We start from the raw sequence: 11,030 nt of genomic DNA, 5'->3' as shown, positions 1-11,030 counted from the left end.
TCCACTAAGATTAGCAATATGTACAGTAGTAGTTATTAAAAATACTATCTAACCAAAGGGGTGTGTGGTTGTGTTGATTATTGTATCATGGATTAAAGCAATATATTAATATATATCAAATCCCCACAGTATCCTTTAGATTGTAAGCTCACGGACTATCTAGCTAAGCACTTTGTATAAAAGAGCTTAAATGACCACTATAGTGCCAGGAAAACAAACTTTTTTCCTAGCACTATAGTTTTAATAGGTCCCCCCTTCCGCCAGGCTGAAGGGGAAGGAAGGTGTTAAAGGCTTACCTTTCTCGTCCCTCTTCCGCCAAATGCGCATGCGCAGCAAGAGCCACGCGCCTATTCAGTCAGTCCATAGGGAAGCATTCTCAATGCTTTCCTATGGACGCTGGTGTCTTCGCACTGTGAAAACCACAGCGAGAAGCACGGAAGCACCTCTTGCAGCCGTCAATGAGATAGCAGTTTCAGAGAAACTATGGCTATGTTTACAGCTGCAGGGTTAACCCTAGATGGACCTGGCACCCAGACCACTTCAATGAGCTGAAGTGGTCTGGGTGCCTATAGTGGTCCTTTAAATGGCTAGATCTCAGCTTACGGGCAGGGCACTCTCTACCTTTTGTGTTTGTCGGTGTATATTTTACATCCTCTATTAATTAATTGTACAGCACTGCGGAATATGTTGGCACTTTATAACACACACACTGTATTCCAAACAATATGCAATATGATAACCACTAGAGCCAGAATACAGGAATTTAATAGACTATAACAAAGTGTTACATGCTTAAATGAATGCAGACATAAGCGCCCACCTGACATTTCAACCACACAGTCTTTTCCATGTGTGGTCCTATAAAGCCAGTAGAATATATATATATATATATATATATATATATATATATATATATATATATATATATATAAATGTATCGAATGAAAAAAAAATATAAAAATTAAAATTAATAGGTGCCTGAAGAAATCCAACATGTTTTTCATGTTTTAAACCGATTTAGCGATTTAACCCCTTAAGGACCAAACTTCTGGAATAAAAGGGAATCATGACATGTCACACATGTCATGTGTCCTTAAGGGGTTAAGCTGAATTCTACTACCTAGATTACATATGGTAATTTGAAAGGCAGATATGAGCTTATGATGTAGAATTATTAAAAAAATCTTTATTGTACTTGTATTGAATTATTGCACTAACTCCATTTTAACCTGATGCTGTGACAAATCCTCCATTTTGTCCTCATAACCGGACTTCTCCATATGAAAACCACATTACATGACAGAATTTCTCAGCACATCTAACACAATAGACAAAGACTGTATTCTCCATAAAGATATGACTAACCCAGGAACTGCTGAATTTCCCCTAACTCGCAACATAGTATAATTTAAAGGCCATGAGAACACAGTAGTAATGAAATGTTCTATTCATAAGAGACCTTGCACCTAACCACGAGCAGGGGCGGGCTGGGAAGGGGGGCAGGGAGGCAATTGCCCCCCAGGCCGCCCTAAACCCAGGGCCGCCCACACCCAGCAAAAAAAAGGAAAAATCTGAATCCCCTGCCTCTGGCTGAGGAGTCAGATTTTTCAACTTACCTCACTCTTCCTGCAGTCTGCAGCCAGTGGAGTCGGCCGGCCTCTCCTGATGATGTCAGGAGGAGTGACTTCCACTGCTCTTCTCACAGGACCGCTGGGGAGTCTGGGAGAAGAGCAGAGGAAGTCACGGCCCATCCTCCTGACATCATCAGGAGAGGACGACCCTGTACCCCCTCCTCAGCCCCTGTCCCCTTAGTCAGCCCCAGTACCCCCTCCTCAGCCCCTGTCCCCTTAGTCAGCTCCTGTCCCCCTCCTCAGCCCCTGTACCCCCTCCTCAGCCCCTGTCCCCTAAGTCAGCCCCTGTCCCCTAAGTCAGCCCCTGTCCCCTCCTCAGCCCTGTCCCCTCCTCAGCCCCTGTCCCCTCCTCAGCCCCTGTCCCCATCTCAGCCCCTGTCCCCATCTCAGCCCCTGTCCCCACCTCAGCCTTAGTCAGCCCCTGTCCCCACCTCAGCCCCTGTCCCCACCTCAGCCCCTGTCCACACCTCAGCCCCTGTCCCCACCTCAGCCCCTGTCCCCACCTCCCCTTCGTCAGCCCCTGTCCCCTTAGTCAGCTCCTACCTCAGCCCCTGTCCCCTACCTCAGCCCCTGCCCCCCCTTCTCAGCCCCTGCCCCCCCTTCTCAGCCCCTGCCCCCCCTTCTCAGCCCCTGTCCCCCTTCTCAGCCCCTGTCCCCTCCTCAGCCCCTGTCCCCTCCTCAGCCCCTGTCCCCTCCTCAGCCCCTGTCCCCATCTCAGCCCCTGTCCCCACCTCAGCCTTAGTCAGCCCCTGTCCACACCTCAGCCCCTGTCCCCACCTCAGCCCCTGTCCCCACCTCCCCTTCGTCAGCCCCTGTCCCCTTAGTCAGCTCCTACCTCAGCCCCTGTCCCCTACCTCAGCCCCTGCCCCCCCTTCTCAGCCCCTGTCCCCTACCTCAGCCCCTGCCCCCCCTTCTCAGCCCCTGTCCCCTACCTCAGCCCCTGTCCCCCTAGTCAGCCCCTGTCCCCCCTAGTCAGCCCCTGTCCCCTACCTCAGCCCCTGTCCCCTTGGTCAGCCCCTGTCCCACCCTTTCCCTGCTCCTTTCCCCCTCTCAGCTCCTGCCCCCTTCATCAGCCCCATGCCCCCCACCACAGCCCATAACATCCCCACTACAGCTCCTCTCCCCCAATTGCAACCCATATTACCCACACCACAGCCCCTTTCCCAAATTGTAGCCATCAACTTGCTTCAGCCCCTATCCCCCCATACATTTCCTAAAACCCCAATTACAGCTTATACCCCCCACTACCACCCCCTGTCCCCCACTACAGCCCTGTCCCCTTACTCAGCCCCTGTCCACTGGTTTTAAAAGTGTAACGTTTGGGTGTGTGTGTATGAGTATGTCTGTGTGTGTCAGTATGTCTGTGTCAGTCAGTATGTCTGTGTCAGTCAGTATGTCAGTATGTCTGTGTGTGCGTTAGTATGTCAGTATGTATGTGTGTGTGCGCATCAGTATGTCTGTGTGTGTGCATCAGTATGTCTGTCTATGTGTGCTCAAGTATGTCTGTGTGTGTGTGCCAGTTTGTCTGTGTGTGTGTGCCAGTTTGTCTGTGTGTGTGTCAGCCAGTATGCCTGTGTGTGTGTGTGTGTCAGTATGTCTGTCTGTCTGAGTCAGTATGCCTCTAACAGTGTTTCTTTCTGTGTGTGTCTGTGTGAGTACCAGTATGTATCTCTGTGTGTGTGTCAGTATGTCTGTGTGCAAGTATGTCTCTGTGTGTGTGCCAATTTATCTGTGTCAGCCAGTATGCCTGTGTGTGTCAGTATGTCTGTCTGTCTGAGTCAGTATGCCTGTAACAATGTGTCTTTCTGTGTGTGTCTGTGTGCCTGTCAGTGAGTGTCTGCGTGTGCCTGTCAGTGAGTGTGTGTTTTTTTTAGTGTGTGCCAAATCAGCAAGTGTGTGTTTTTACTCTCCTCTTGGTGCAATGGGCCACTTGACTGGATTTGCCCCTCAGGCCTAAGGCTGCCAGCCCTCCCCTGACCACGAGATCTGACATCACCGACCGAGTAAAATGACGCTCAAGACCCCCTTGTCCCCACCCGTGTCTAGAATAATACCACCTCCTGGTGGGTGGACACGGAACTAACCACTTAGTTTTTGATCCAATTAATTATATTGATAGGTGGACACTAATCCAGACACTTAACAATTAATCCAATTAATGATGTTTATTCACTGATATCTTGATAATCAATGATGACGAAAATGTCTCTTAAAAGGGCCTGCGCGCCCTCTGATTCTGGACTTGCCAATAAATTTCCTCGAAGTTATTTTAACCTGAACTCCGTGTGTCAGACTGAATTACTTCAGCGAATATACGCAATTCAATTCTTTTTAATTTGGACAGGAACAGATAGACATTTTAAACATTTTGGTTTACTGAAAAAGTACCATAACAACTTTGGCGCCCGAACAGGGACTCCGGGCTATGTCTGGCCGGTGAGCCGTCCTAAGGAAGACAAGGGTGGACGGAGGAATCCAGGGGGAAGGAAAGGAGATTGATCACCTCCAGGTACACGGTAGAGACTTCTGCAGAGCCACCGGTATGTTCCGGCCCCTTTGATTGACCCGTCCACGTGTCTGTGACTGCTTCCCGGGAGGACATCAAAGACAGGTAATATCTTGCCCGGAGTCTTATTACCCATTTATTACCTGCATTTAGTCTATCTGTTGCCTGGGTGTGTCTAGTTTGGTTGCCCGGGCTGAATGTTTATTTGTTTCCCCTTTTTGGGATAAAGGGGGGTGGACCCGTGGTAGTTTGCCTGAGGGTCCTGTGTTTGTCTGTTTCCCCTTTTTGGGATAAAGGGGGGTGGACCCGGGGGATTTGCCTGGAGTCCTGTTGCCTGTTTTACTCCTTTTAGGAGCCACGTGGCTGTGGCTGTATGGAAAAAGAAGTTTGTGGAACTGTGGGATCTGTGTAGAATCATAGTTTCCTGTGATCCAATTTTGTGTCACTTTGATAGCCTAGCTAGCTTCACTGTGCGCTTTCGGACCCTCCAGCTCTAGTTGAGTTGGGGGCATCCTGACCCGGACCCTCCAGCTCTAGTTGAGTTGGGGACGTCCTGACCCGGACCCTCCAGCTCTAGTTGAGTTGGGGGTTTCCTGACCCGGACCCTTCGGCTCTAGTTGAGTTGAAGGTTCCCTGATTATTTAATTGTGGTAGGAGACTTAGTCTTGTGGCAGGGGGCTCAGTTTCCTGGGGGGATTCAGGCAGGCATTGCTTGTTTTCCGCATCACGTGGTAGTGAGACTTATAAAGTGGGTTTTATAGGGGCACTACGGGAGTGAGGGTGGCGCGGCCACTTTGAGTGGACTGCTGTAACGAGGGAGGCTAGAAAGGATTTCGGACCGGTGTTAGCGGTTATCCTTGGCCGCTGGTAGTGAGACTTTGTGAAGTCATTCTCCGAGCGGGGACACTACGGGGTTGAGAGAGGTGACTTTGGAGTAAGCACATGATTAAAGGAAAGGGATTACTGTTGATTTCATTTGAACTGTGATGCATGCACTGTATTTCAACTGTATTGTTGTCTTGTTTGTTTTATGAGGAGTCATTCAAACTCCTGTGTCTGTCCCTAAGGATTTTTTTCCTTACTCTTTACCTTTTCTACACTTCCTGTTCTATTATACTATCCACTCCCATTCCTCTTAAAAGAGAAGTGATTGGTCACACACTTCTCACCTCGCTCCAATCCGTGTCTACCACCCCGGGTAGGCGGATTCAGTGACTAGTCTACGTTTTGGGAAGACGCACCTGAGAAGGGCCCACGATTCTCGGGTGGCAGTCGAGCATTGTAGACGTTCCTGTTCAATTTTCCTTGTCTTTCCCTATATCTGGGACGCTGGTGTAGGGGAAAAGGGATTATGGGGCAGGATTTAAGTAAGCCCAGTAAGGGCTGGTTAGCATGTGATTTAGTTGATGACAGAGAGGGTGAGGAGATGGTTAAAGGTGTTGAAAAGATTGCAAAAGTATGTAAAATTGCTGTGCCGACATGTGGCAGATTGCAACCAGAAAGTTGGCGTAGACTATTGATGGAGAAGAGAGGCAAGCTTGCAAATAATGATTTATTAAAGACAGCTGAAGCATGGTACAGAGTAGCGAAGGCTATTCAGCAAGAAGGTTGGGTTGAGGAAGAAATAATTCACAAGGGTGTGAAAATGTTTGTGTACCATAATAATATTTGTGTCACTGGGGCTTGTCCTCAGCCAGCGCCCCAAAATGGCGCCCAGGGGATGTCTCTCCCCAAGGTTCAGTCAGCAATAGGAGATTGCCAGCTGACTATGTATCCCGCTCCCAATCCTCCCAACCCCCATCCCGTCACCTCTCCCGTTTGCCCGGTCCTAAATTCTGATGGATCTTACTTTTCCCCTTCTCCTTCCCTACCATTCCCATCATCCTCATCCATCCCTAAACCACCCTCTATGTCTAATGCTAACATCTCATCTGCCATTCCTTCCCCACACTTTGTCTCCGTTGATAATCCTTCCCTCCCATCTGCATCTGCCCTATTCACTAACCCCTCCTCCCCTGCCACTGTTAATCTTGCTGATCCCACCCCGGCTCCTCCCTCTTCACCCGCCTCTACTGATTCTTCTCCATCCTCTCCCTTGCCCGCCCCAACCACGACCCAGGTTCCCACCCCCTTTGCTAACCCCTACCCAACCTTCCTGCCCACTCCAGGTTCCGCCCCAGCCCCCACCCAGATGGCTTGGCCATACCCCTACCCATACCCCATGTCCATGCCCTATCCAAATTATCCATACCCCTTTCCCCAAGCCACTCCCCAGGTTCCGGTCATGCCCAGTCCGATACAGTCTGCCCCGGATGTGCCCACATCCAACATGGCCACCACTTCTTCCCTTAACCCCAATGCAACTTCCTTCCCCGCCTCCAATATGGCGGCCCCCAGTCATTCAGCACCCCTGATGCCGGTGCTTCCCGGTGATTACCGATCCCATGATTATGACTGTGGCGAAACCAGCTTCGCCACTGGGAACTGGAGAGGCCTGGCTGCTAGCCTCCTACCCGCTGACTATGGCCCCTGGACATATTGCACTTTAAAGACTATATTTGGGCAGGTAATAATTTGTATTGCTGCTGCTGGCCCTTTAAAAGCAGCGAGGGACATATTGGAACTTTTGGGACTACTGTACCTTTAAGACTGTGGAGCGTAGTACAGTAATCCTGCCTTTAATACTTTAATGTCATGTATGTATTGTTGTATGCAGTTAACCTGGGTTATATATATATGTACAGCATTCATCTGATTGTTCGGTAGAATCACTCCATTCATTGTATGGAGGAAACTACCGAACAACCAGACCACCCAGGACTAAGTGTGCCTCCAATTACCATTTGCAACAATGTTGCAAACAGGTAATTGGCAATCCATGTAATGTACTATGTGTCCTCTGGGTGGCCGCCATTCGGGAAACAACCACGTGGCGGCGGCCATCTTTAACTGCCGAACAGCGGTGTTTTGCCGTCGAGTGTCTGGAACTGAAATCGGACACTCGACTAGGCAAACACCGCTGAGACCTCCAGACTTCCAGGATTTCGTGGGGAAACTACGAACTAGGGGATTCATGCGAATCCCCCTTAGTCTCTATAACCCAAGTAATTCGTATGTTTCATTCACCTGTTTGTGACCGACCGCAGGGCCAAAATGCATGGAACTGTTTTCGGATACTTTACCCATGCGGTCGGTCAATACTTTAAAGTCCCATAACTCCTGAACCATTTATCCGAATGGGCTGATTCTTGCATATGTTGTCCCCCTGAATAAGGGCTATCAGGGGATACCTGTTTTGGAGGTGTATCATATGTATTTGGGGTACATCCAGGAATTGGGGAAAAAGGTGTACAGTATAATTGTGTTAAGTGTTAATCTAAGGGGAGGAAATGTGTGGGAGGTACATCCATGTGATTGGTTAATTTCATCCTCCCCCTGGGAGTGTCCTGTATGTACTTGTTGGTAATAAAAGCCAGACTGGGTGTCCCAGTCTAGAGTTCTTGCTTAACCCTCAAAGCGATGTGTTGTCTCGGTCTTTGGGGGAATGGGATTGTATGCTGACTGCCAAGAGTGTAAGCCGATGTCTGCTTTTCTTGTTCAGCTGTTCCAGTTCGGAGTGTTATTTCGTATCCAGCTCGTGAGTTCTGATGTTCTGCAGTAGCTGTGCCTGTCTATGGAAAAGGGGATTATCGCCTAACTGCATTTTTCCCCTTTCATGCTGAAACGGTCCGTTACAATGACCCAATGGCGACTCCCGCCTCCGGGACTCCCTCTCATCCCCCGGCCCTGTCACCTCAGGTGATCCCCTCACGCAGAAGGGCCCAGATCATAGAATTAGATGAGGACGAGGATGACAGGGATGACAGGCTGTCCCAGGATTCATTAGAGGCTGCAAGAGTCTCGACCCACCGTTCTATTGAAGATCCCTTCGGCCATAAGGGTCGGGGAGAGCGGGCCCCTCCTAAATATGTTGCTTTTAATCCCACACAAGCTAGTGCTTTAATGAAATCTCTCCCTGACCCAGAGAAGCAGCCTATGCCTTTTTACCGAGGGATAGTTCAGATACAAAAGACTTATTCCGCCGCCTGGCGTGACCTACTGAGCATTTGTGCTATTAAAGCAGGGGATGCATATTGGCCCAGCATGGCCCGCCACCTCAGTACAGATCTGCTTACAAGTGATGTTGATTACCCCTCCGGAGTAACCTTTTGCAATCAATTAAGAGATTGGGCTAAGGATAAACTTGCAGATCAAGCTGCTGGCCTTACTGATGTTGTGCAAGACAAAGGAGAATCAGTGGAAAGGTTTCATGCAAGACTATATCAAATGTTTACAGATTTGGGATTTGATCTCACTGACAAAATTCATTCACAAATGCTATCAGGTGCGTTTGTCCAAGGTGTTAAAGATTCCATACGAAAGGGAATCATTGCTGCACGCCCTGAATACAAGGTTGTTCCTCTGGATACGTTACTCCTAGTTGCTAGAGGTTTGGAATCTGCTCAGACCCCCAGAAGACCCAATCCAGCTCCCCTCATGGTGGCCCGCGCCACCCCCATCACCCCTGGCACCAAGGGTGTCAAGTTAGAGGATGTAACTTGTTTTAATTGTGGGGCTAAGGGACACTACAGAAGTGACTGTCCAGAACCCAAAAGGGAACCAGGGGAGCCCAAAAAGTTTCCCAAGCCTGCCCCGGCCCCTAAGGCCGAGAAAACGGTTCCAATTGTTGAGGAACCAGAGGATTAGGATATTGGCAAACCTGTGTCATTAACCCCTGTCATGGCAGTGTCTACAGGGGATAAGGGGGGGGGGGGGGGGGGGCACTTGCCACAGTGACTTTACCCATTGAAGGCCAACCTACCACATTTCTTATTGACACAGGCGCAGCCCGAAGTGTTCTCAGAGAACAAGACCTGCCAGACCCATCTTTCTTGTCAAGTATTGATGTCTCCTGTGTTGGAGTGGATGGCCAACCGAGACACAGTCCTCTAAAGACCCCTCTGCGGGTTGGCACAAGCTTACTTGCTCGTTTTGTAGTTTCCTCCACATGCCCAATTAACCTGTTAGGCGCTGATGTCCTCTCACGCCTGCAGGCATCTATAACCTTCACTCCAGATGGACAGGTAGAAATGTTTACACCTCTATCTGTTTCAGACACTTCAGCCCTGTGCTCCTTACCTCTGATGCTGCAATTAGAAGAACCCCATAGAGAAGCAGCAGAGCCTAGGTCCAATTTCCCAGATGAATTAAAAACACAGGTGCCTGCTAAGTTATGGTCCTCGGGCCCAGAGGATATAGGTCACCTAAATGTCCCACCTGTGGTGGTTAAGCTTATTCCAGGAGCTAAGTTACCAAGGAAACCACAATATCCTCTAAAACCAGCACAGGCTGCAGCCATTTCTATTCACATCAAAGCACTCCTGGAAAAGGGTGCTCTAGTGAAGTGTAAATCAGAATGTAACACTCCATTATTTCCTGTAAAGAAGAAGACTCTAAAAGGTGAGCCAGTAAAGTACAGAATGGTTCAGGATCTACGGGCTGTTAATGAAGCCACTGTCCTGGACACCCCTCTTGTACCAAACCCCCACACTCTGCTCTCTGGCGTCCCACCTTCTGCAAAGTACTTTACAGTCATTGACCTGGCTAATGCCTTTTTCAGTGTTCCACTGGATCCATCCTGTCAATACCTGTTTGCTTTCACCCATGAAATGCAACAGTATACATGGACTGTCATGCCCCAGGGGGCACAAAATTCTCCAAGTCAATTTGCGAAGGCCATGTGTACCATCCTTGACCCATGGCAAGCTGAACACCCAGAAGTTGTTTTACTTCAGTATGTGGATGATTTGCTGCTCTGTAGAGATGATATACCCACTACTGAAAAGAGTTCAATTAGTCTGCTTTGCTATTTGGCAGAACAAGGATGCAAAGCTTCACTTCTCAAACTGCAGTTCTGTCAACCTTCAGTGATTTTCCTTGGACATTGCCTATCTCAAGGTACCAGACATCTCACTCGGGACCGAGTCAGAGCAATTCTGGACATTCCACCCCCAAGGACTTCAAAATCTCTTCACGCCTTCTTAGGCCTCATTTCCTATTGCAGAGCATGGATCCCAGAGGCCTCTCTGCTTATGCAACCTCTCTATGATGCACTCAAGTCAGACCCATTCGGCCTGACCAACGAAGCTCTGGACAATTTCAAATCTCTTAAACGTGCCATTGTCTCTGCTCCTGCCTTGGGCCTACCAGACTACACCAAGCCCTTCAAATTATTTGTCTCTGAAAGACTAGGCCATGCTACAGGAGTTCTTACCCAAACTAATGACTTAAAAGGCCGCCAGAGGCTTATTGGATACTTTTCATGCCAACTGGACATTGTGGCTAGAGGGACCCCTTCCTGCCTTAGGGCTGTTTTTGCTGCAAGAGAACTCATTGAAAGAACCTCAGACCTGGTCCTTGGCCACCCTTTGGTTGTTTTGGCCCCTCATGACATCTCTGCCATCATCAACCAAGTCCAGCTCAAGCACGTGTCTCCTGCTAGACACCTGCGTCTGCAATGTCATCTTCTTCTGCCTGACAACATTTCTATACAAAGATGTCAAGTTCTTAACCCATCCACTCTTCTTCCACTCCCTGAGGGGGGTATCTACTATGGGTTTGTCACAGATGAAACCTACATCTACCTTCTCTGTGGATGTATCAAGAAAATGCATCCACATTTAACTTTTCACAAAGACAAGACACCTCTCTGTGAAGGTCCGGATTATGCCTTCTGTACCATGTGGTACAAGCCGGACATTACTCCTGAACCTTGCTATGTAGATGAGCTCTACCACTGGTTTGAAGTAAAGCTCACTGCCCAAGATTTCTATTGTGACTCGGAAGGCAACAGC

Source organism: Pelobates fuscus, chromosome 3 (genome assembly GCF_036172605.1).
Source record: "Pelobates fuscus isolate aPelFus1 chromosome 3, aPelFus1.pri, whole genome shotgun sequence".
In the NCBI taxonomy this organism is placed as follows: Eukaryota; Metazoa; Chordata; class Amphibia; order Anura; family Pelobatidae; genus Pelobates; species Pelobates fuscus.
This window is presented reverse-complemented; position numbering follows the sequence as displayed.